The 9,007-nt window shown below is 49.9% G+C and overlaps 1 long non-coding RNA gene across 2 annotated transcripts; it reads right to left on the reverse strand.

Annotated features, from left to right (window-relative positions):
- Positions 1 to 1,228: 1,228 nt before the first annotated feature.
- LOC140593814 (uncharacterized) lies at positions 1,229 to 8,875 on the reverse strand. Of its 2 annotated transcripts, XR_011994111.1 has the most exons (3): positions 8,537 to 8,875; positions 4,405 to 8,426; positions 1,229 to 3,197 (listed from the first exon to the last, which is right to left on the reverse strand). It is a non-coding gene; the product is annotated as an uncharacterized lncRNA (long non-coding RNA). The 2 variants fall into 2 exon arrangements; XR_011994110.1 differs by having other exon boundaries at positions 4,405 to 8,636.
- Between the last annotated feature and the right edge of the window lie 132 nt (positions 8,876 to 9,007).

Genomic DNA, 9,007 nt, shown 5'->3' on the forward strand with positions numbered 1-9,007 from the left:
GATCCAAAGTGATGTGCTTGTAGCATTACACATTTGTTCTGTATTTTATTAGATGAGACATACGGGCTTCCAGCAGTTTCTTGGGATTCCCTAGGAGGCAAGTTATTTTTTGCTCAAAGTGTTATATCTAAAATCACTGAAAATATTCCATGTTTTGTTCCTCTGATGTCATTATCTTATGCAAAGCATCATCTATTAAATCATCATTTTAGGGGGCACCTGGGGGGCTCAGTCAGTGCACCATCTGCCTTCTTCTCAGGTCATGATCCCGGGTCCTGGGATCAAGTCCTGCATCAGGCTCCCTGCTCAGCAGCGAGTCTGCTTCTCATTCTCCCTCTGCCTGGTGTTCCCCTACTTGTGTGCTCTCTCTGTCTCTGTCTCTCTCAAATAAAATAAAATAAAATAAAATAAAATAAAATAAAATAAAATAAAATAAAATAAAATAAAAAACCCATCAGTTTGAATATTAGAAAAACTTCCATTTTAGAGACCATCACAATGAAACATCAGTTTTTCAAGGTCACAAGTTCTGTTCAAACTTTTCTAATCTTTTTTTCCTAATCTTTGGAACCTTTTTTGGAGTTACAAAAATTCAATTGTTGTATTACTGCAGAAAAGTATGCATGAAAAATAAAGACAGTTATTTGAAATAGATGAGCCAGTCACATTTAGTAAAAAAAAAAAAAAAAAAAAGTTCTGATACAAGCTACAGCATGGATGAATCTTGAAAACATTTTGCCAGGTGAAATAAGCCAAACACAAAACAAATAGCGTATGATTCCACTTACTTGGGATGTAGAGAATACGCAAATTTACAGAGACAAAGCAGAATAGAGCGTACTAGGGGTAGGGGAGGTAATGGAGGGCCTTGCAAGCATAGCAGGGAGTTTGGATTTTATTTTAAGCAAATGGGAAGCAATTGAAAGACTTAAAGTAGGGGAGGGCAGTAGGCCAAGTTACGTTCTTAAATGATGTCTCTCCCTTTCTGGAAATCCAACTGTAGGAGGGCAAGAGTCTAACGGGGGGAGGCGGTCTTATTTGTCTCAGAAAGAAATGCATACAGATGTCAGAGATATTGGGGGTTCGGCCCCAGAACACCACAATAAAGCAAATATTGCAGTAAAGTGGGTCAACTGAACTTACTGGTTTCTCGGCGCATACGGAAGTTACGTTTACATTACACGGTTGTCTGTCAGGTGTGAAATAGTATGATGATGAAAAATATGCATACTTTAAAATGTTTTATTGCTAAAAAAATGCTATAATCTGAGCTCTCAGTGAGCTGTAGTCCTATCGCTGGAGGAGGTTCCTGCCTCTGTGTCACAACTGCTGACAGATCACGGTGGCAGCAGCTGAAGGCCAGGGCGTCTGTGGTGGCTTCCTAAACTAAGACGACAATGACGTTAGTTTGGTGTATCAGTAGACCCTTCCCTTCATGGATGATTTCTCCATAGCATGTGATGCTGGTTGATAGCATTTCACCCACAGTAGAACTTCCTGCTGCTTTTTCAACTAAGTGTGTGTATCTTCTAAATCTTTTGTTGTCTCTTCAACAATCTTCACAGCATCATCACCAGGACTAGATTCCATCTCAGGAAAACACTTTCTTTGTTCATCCATAAGAGGCAACTCCTCGAGGGGTGCCTGGGTGGCTCAGTCGGGAAAGGGGCTGCCTTCAGCTCAGGTTATGATCCTGGGGTCTTGGGATCAAGCCCTGCATTGTGGGGGAGGAAATCTCTGCTCAGCAAGGGATCTGCTTCTCCCTCCCCCCTGCTTTGTGCTCTCTTGTGCACTCTTTCTTAAAGAAATAAGTAAAATCTTAAAAAAAAAAAAAAAGCAGCAAGTCCTTATCTATTCAAGTTTCCTCCTGAGATTGCAGCGACTCGGCCCCATCTTCAGGCTCCACTTGGAACCCCGGTTCCCCTGCCGCTTCCAGCCCATCTGCAGTGACTTCCCCACTTCCCCATGAGGGCCAGCATCGACTTCTTCCAAACTCTTCTTGATGTTGACGTTCTGACCTCTTCTCGTTAATCACACGTGTCTTTACTTGTATCTCGGAGGGTGGATCCTTTCCAGGTTTTCAGCTTACTTTGCCCAGACCCATCAGAGGAACCACTGTGACAGCTATGGCCTCATCACATGTATTTCTTAAATAATGAGACTTGAAAGTCAAAATTACTCCTTAACCCGTGGGCTGCAGGACAGATGTTGGGTCAGCAGGCAGGAGAACAACGTGAAGTTCGTGGTCTCTCCATCACAGCTCCCGGGTGACCCAGTACATTGTCAGTGAGCCGTCATTTGAAAGGAGTCTTTTCTGGTGAGCAGTAGGTCTCAACGGTGGGCTTAAGATATTCAGTAAACAGTGCTGGGCACAGATGTGGAATCAGCCTTATAGAGCTCAGGCCGAGTAGGTTTCCCATAATTCTGAAGGGCCCCCGGATTTCCAGAATGCTCGATGAGCACCAGCTTCAATGTAAAGTCACCAGCTGCATCAAGCGACAGAGGCAGCCTGTCCCCTGAAGCCGGGCACTGACCTCTCTCTAGCTGTGGAAGCCCTAGGTGACCTCTTCCTCCAACATAAGGCTGCTTCGTCTACAGGGGAAATCTGTTGTTTAGTGTAGCCACGGTCACTAGTTCTCTTACTAGATCTGGACACCTTGCTGCAGCTTCTCCATCAGCACCTGCTGCTTCACCTTACACCTGTATGTTATGGAGACGACTGGCTCCTTTCCTTAAACCTCCCAGACCAACCTCTGCCAGCTTCCGACTTTGCTCCTGCAGCTGCTCCTCCTCCCTCAGCCTTCCCAGAATTCAAGAGAGTCAGGGCCTTGCTCTGGATTAGGCTTTGGCTTAAGGGAATGATCTTCTTTCCAGGCCACGAAAACTTTCTCCACATCAGCAGTGAGGCTCTTCTGCCTTCTTGTCATCGGTGTGTTCACTGGAGTGGCCCTTTTCATTTCCCCAAGGACTTATCTTTTGCACTCACAACTGGGATAACTGTTTGGTGCAAGAGGCCTACCTTTGACCCGTCTCAGCTTTCCACGTGCCTTCCTCACTAGGCTTCGTCATTTCTAGCTTTTGATTGAAAGTGAGAGGCATGCAACTCTTCCTTTCACTTGAGCACTTAGAGGCCATTGTAGGGTTATTAACTGGTTGGCCTAATTTCAAGATCGTTGTGTCTCAGGGAACAGGGAGACCTGGGGACAGGGAGAGAGACGGGATGGCTGGTGAGTGGAGCAGTCAGGACACACAGCGTATTGGTTAACTTTGCCATCTTACAAGGGTGACGTTCATAGCGCCCCCAATTACAGTAGAAATATCAAAGATCACTGATCACGGGTCACCATTATAAGTATTATAAGGAACAAGTGTGAAATATTGCAAGAATCACCAGAATGTGACACAGAAACACAAAGTGAGCAAATGTTGGGAAAATGGTGCCAATGGACTTGCTCAACACAAGATTGCCACAAACCTTCTATTTGTAAAAATTGTGGTATCTGTGAAGCACAACCAAGCAAAGCGCAATAAAAAGAGATATGAATGGGGCTTGGTCTGGGATCACAGTGGCAGAAATGGGATGTGGAAATTTTGCAGGTAGAACAGGCACGATCTACTACCAAATTTTATGTATGGGATGAGGGGAAGGTACGAATCAAGGCTGATGCCGAAATTTTGGTAGGAACCACTGGGTAAATGGTGATTTAAGAAACACTAGAGTGAACAGGTTTTGGGGAGAGGGCAGGAGTTGTATTTTGCATATATGCTAAAAGGTAGAATTTGGTGGGATTTCAGGGCCTTAGGATTACAACGCCCAGAGGGTTTCTTTCTGCCTGGACAATAGCTGGGTTTATCATTCCATGAAATGGCCATTGATTGCAGACAGAGGGTACAAGTAGGAGACCGAGGGCCCATTCGTTGCCTTTTTAGGACACTGACGTTTTTCTAATTGTGAAAAGTTCTATGGCTCTTCCAGAATTAAACCCATCCTTTTGGTATTTAGGACTCCTTGTGAAATGACCCCAACTCAACTTGGGACCGAGTCCTATCTACCTACTCAATTCCTCTCCATCAGTTACAGAGATGTGGCCCCAAATCCATGCCATCGTGCTCTGCCCTTTATCCAAAATGAATCTAAGGATCACACCTGACTTTAAAGACCCCGAGAGGTGTCCAGCCCGGGCTCCCTCACAGCACTTTCACCATTGCTGTGCACCCCACACATGCACTTGGGTGCCCACGCACAAACGTCTCCCGTATTTTGAGGATTTTCCACTCTGGCTAATGGATGCAGGAACTGCATGGCCCTGTATGAACTTCGAGAGTTACTATCCCTGTTCCTTCCTGACTGTTCTTCCCCCAGCCTTAGGTGGTTATCTTACTCAAGTGCTCATGGGTTCTCACCTGAAGACCTATAGAACAGGCTCTACTACTTTCCTCAGAAGGCTCTTAAGAGATGGTATCAAATCATCAAATGCAAAGCACCGAACTAGCGCCAGGCCCCAAACAGGCACCCAGTGTTCTCAGTTTTCTGCCCCTTCTTCACAATGAAAATAGCAAAGTGAATTCCTTTTGCACAGTGCAAGAGACCTTTTCTGACACTTATTCAAACTTCCCCACGTGCAGCCGCTATAAAATCCTTCCCGCCACCCTGGAAGACAGTCCGGTTGTCATTTTCTTCATCCTCCAGCTGGCTCTGACAGTGCACAAGTCTATCAGGTTGTTCGGTTAGCGCTGCTGCGTCGTAAGGCCCTCCCAAATTGAGCAGTTTACAACCACCACTTCCTTTTGCTCATATTCTGTGGGCCAGGCATCCCAGCAGGGCTTGGCGTGGCACCTCTGGTTTGAGATCCTCCCACGGCTGCAGTTGGCAATTCCACCATCTTTCCAGGAAATCTCCTCTGCCAGATTCGTCAGTTCACTGGGTACACTTTCCATTTCCCTTATCACTGCGGGCACTAGTTGTGCTAAACTGTTCACAGTGTGCTTTTCCACACGTTCTGCTAACATTTTGCTGACTTCTCATGAGGCACTCATTTACGGCCTTGAGGCCTGGTGGTCAGGGTTCCTCCAGCAGCCCTCTCCAGACCCTTCTAGCTACCTGCCGCCTAGGCCCACAGATGGTTTTTGAGGCATCAGTGCTCCACTCTGGACAACAAATTTCTGTTCCACTTACTACTGTTCTGTAGCAAATTACCCCCAAACTTAGCACCTTTAGAAACATTTGTTTTGCTTGTCATTCTGTGGGTCAGGAATTTTTGAAGGGCTCAGCTGGGCAGTCATTGCTTGGGGTCTCTCACAAGGCTGCAGTCAGATGTTGGCTGGGGCTGGAGTCATCTGAGGGTTCCACCGGGACAGATGTCCTCGATGACTCACCCGACAAGGCTGGCAGCCAGCACTGTTACTGGCTGGGAGCTCAGCCGGAGTTGCTGAACGCTGTGCCTACACGGGGCTTCTCCTTAGTTGGTGACTGACTCCTCAGCAAGTGTCTCAGAGAAGCTGCATAGCTTTTTATGACCTAGTCTTGGAGATTATATGATGGCACATCTTTCATTCTCTAATGGCCAAGGCAGTCACAGTTCACCCCGGTTCAAGGAGAGACTCACAGCCTACCTCTTGATGGAAGGTGGCGGGGACACATTTTAGAAAAGCACGAGGGATGGGAGATATCATTGCAGCAAATTTTGGAAAATACCATTTGCCACACAGGCAGCTGATAATATCTTCAGACATGAGGTATGTTCCTTGTCTCTAGACTGTTTACGTTCTTAAAATCGGAAATTATGCTTTTTTTCTCCTAAGAGCAAAATAATGAACTTCATCTGGGCAATCCTGAGCAATAACACAGGAAGCACCACTCTTGGTTCCCACCTTCTTGATATTTCTGAGATGGGAAGGCTTGTGTTCTTCACTTTGAGCTTCAAAAATGGACATATTCTTTCACTCACTCATCCAACCAATCTACGTGAGCACCTATTATGTGCCAGGTGCTGGGGGTACAAAGTTATGTGTAAAACCAAACATGGTTCCCGACCTCCACCGGCTTACATACTGATGGGAGATACAGCTCATGAAGGAAATAATTACATAAATACCTGTAAAACTGTGGTGAACAAAAGCTCTAAAGCAGAGATATAAAGGGAGATGATGCTTAGGGCACTCAAGAAAGATTTTCCTGAGGAATGAATGGAATTTACCCAGGAGGAGAGGTCAAGGGGAATATACCAAGCCACGAAAATGTCCTGAGACAAGACAGAGACAGGACAAGAGAACGAGGGAAGTTCTGAGAGAGAAGCCTGCCCAGATGCTGTTATTTAGTGACAGACGGTGAGAGGGAGTCGGGAATTGGAACCAAAATGCATTCAGAAGACAAAACTGATAGGACTTGGTGATGGAGAGTGTATTAGGCATCTAGTGCTAACAAATTACTACAAACTTAGCGGCTTAGAGCCACATCCATCTAGTATCCCAGTTTCCGTGGGTCAGGAGTCTGGGCACAATGGGGTCCTCTGCGAGACTGCAGTCAGGTGCTGGCCAGGGCTGGGCTCTCATCGGAGGCTCAACTAGGAAGGATCTGCTTCCAAGCTCAGACAGCTGTTAGTGGCATTCATTTCCTTGAGGGCTCTTGGATTGAAGGCCTCAGTTTCTGGCTGGTTGTCACCTGGAAGCCACCTTCAGTTCCTCCAGTTACCACATTCCTCTCCATACTGCAGTGCACAGCATGGCAGCTTGCTTCTTCAGAGCCAGCAAGGGAAGGAGGGTCCCTGAGCAGAATGGGTGTCACAATCCTGTGTGAAAGAATCACATCCAGGGGCACCTGGGTGGCTCAGTGGTTCAGCGTCAGCCTTTGACTCAGGGCGTGATCCCCAGGGTCCTGGGATAGAGTCCTGCATCAGGCTCCCTGCATGGAGCCTGCTTCTCCCTCTGCCTATGTCTCTGCCTCTCTCTGTATCTCTTACGAATAAATAAATAAAATCTTAAAAAAAAAAGAATGAATGAATCACATCCACCCCGATACCTTTGCTGGCCTCTGTTGGCCTAAGCAAGTCATGGGCTTTGGTCACACTCAAGGGAAGGGGGCCACACAACAGTTGAACCCTAGGAGATGGAGATCATGGGGCCACTCAGAGGCTGCCTCCTATAGAGGTGTTGTAGGATTAGGAGCCCAGGGCTGTGTCAACCCAAGAAGCAGATGAGATTGAAGGGGGTAGGGGTGGGGCATGGAGAGAATGGTTCCAAGGGGGACACGTTGAATCTGAGGGACTTTTGAGACGTCCAAGAGATGTCACATGGGTACTTATCTGACTCATGATCTTGAGCTGGTAGGAAGTATAGATTAATGAACCATGTTCAGGTGAACCGTAATGCAAGCCAAGTGTGGAGGAGATTGCCCAAGGAGGGAGTAGAGCGTGAGGAGAGGACTCAAGATCTAGTGTGAAGGAATTCCATCCACGAGTAGCCAGGCAGAGGACTTTGGGCCCACGGAGGAGGCAGAGATGGCACAGCCAGAGAACAGGAAGAAAACCAGGAGAGGGATGTGTCTCACAAGCCGAAGAGAAAGAGGCCACAGGCGTCCACTGGTGGGATTCACGGAAGATGATGACTAGAAAGGTCAGCTCCACTCGGCATTAGTGGGAAGTCACTGGAGGCCTTGGGGAGAGCTCCTCTGGAGAAGTCGTCAGGTCACACTGGGTTGGGGTGGGCTGCTCTGTGCACCAAAGGCAAGGACAGGAGAGCCTGTGAGCACTGTCGGAGTATTTCTGCTGTGAGGGAGGAGGAGGCAGAGAGAGCACCGACGTCTCAAACACCGTGAGTGAGGGGTCACAGAGGGGAAGAGAGGCGCGGGGCTTGCTGGGCCCTACACAGTCCCAAAGCCAGACCCCACCGGAAACAGGTCTGCAGTGGAAACAAGCTGGGTTTCTTACTCATGGCAGCGAGGGAGACTATTGCCCCCGGACACCTAGGTAGGGGGATGTTGGAAAGCACTTAGGAGACAGGGGTTTGTGGCAAGTAGTTTTGGGGGGCAGGTAAGGAAGGGGGGCTTTGATGTGGATTGGGTGTCAGGACGAGGGGGTAATGCCCAGTGGGAATGCCTCACTCAATCTTCTCTAAAAGGCAGGAGGGGGCCCAGACAAAGCTCACTCTGTAACAGGTCCAGAAGCAGCAGTCACTTGTATTGGGCTGGGCGGAGCCAGGTCTGGTCATTTCTGTGGCTTGTGCTACGCTCACGTTCGTGTGTATTCAGACACGACGACTGTGGCCTTGTAAGAGTTCTTCCTCTGTTGGAGGCTGACGTCCCCGGTGGCTCAGACTGGGTTGATTCAGCAGGAGGATGCCGGGGCCTCGCTGCACGCCCAGCCTGCCGGCGAGGTGACCCACGGCACCTCGCAGAAGCATCCCTTTTCCCGCCCCTTTTGCACCTGCACCTGCGAGGGCAGGTCAGGGGGAAGCATTCCCCGTCCCGCCCCGCCGGGCTGCATCTGTGAGGACAGGTGGGGGAGGAAGAATCCTCTCTCCCGCCCCCGCCGGGCTGCACCTGCGAGGACAGGTCAGGGGGAAGCATCCCCCGTCCCGCCCCCGCCGGGCCGCACCTGCGAGGACAGGTCAGGGGGAAGCATCCCCCGTCCCGCCCCCGCCGGGCCGCACCTGCGAGGACAGGTGGAGGGAGGCGCCCTACGCCCCTCGTTCTCTGCGCCGTCCGTGCTGGTGCCCGGGGCCACCTCCGCTGCTCGGTCTCCACGACGGGCCGGGAAGCAGGCCCCGCGGGGCAGTGTGAGGGCCAAGGGGCCGCGCGGCTCCGGACACCAGCCCCGCCGCGCCGCCGCCCGCAGCCGCCTCCTGCGCACCGGACGCGCGCGGGGCGACCGCAGGAAGGGCCCGCCCCGCCGCCTGCGGGGAACGTGGCGAACGCGGCGTCGGCCCCGCCCACCCCGAGAACGCAGCCTGCGCGCACGCGCGCCGCTCCGCCCCGCCCCTCCGCGCGCAGGATTCTGGGGCGGCCGGGCCA

Source organism: Vulpes vulpes, chromosome 9, assembly GCF_048418805.1.
Source record: "Vulpes vulpes isolate BD-2025 chromosome 9, VulVul3, whole genome shotgun sequence".
NCBI lineage: Eukaryota > Metazoa > Chordata > Mammalia > Carnivora > Canidae > Vulpes > Vulpes vulpes.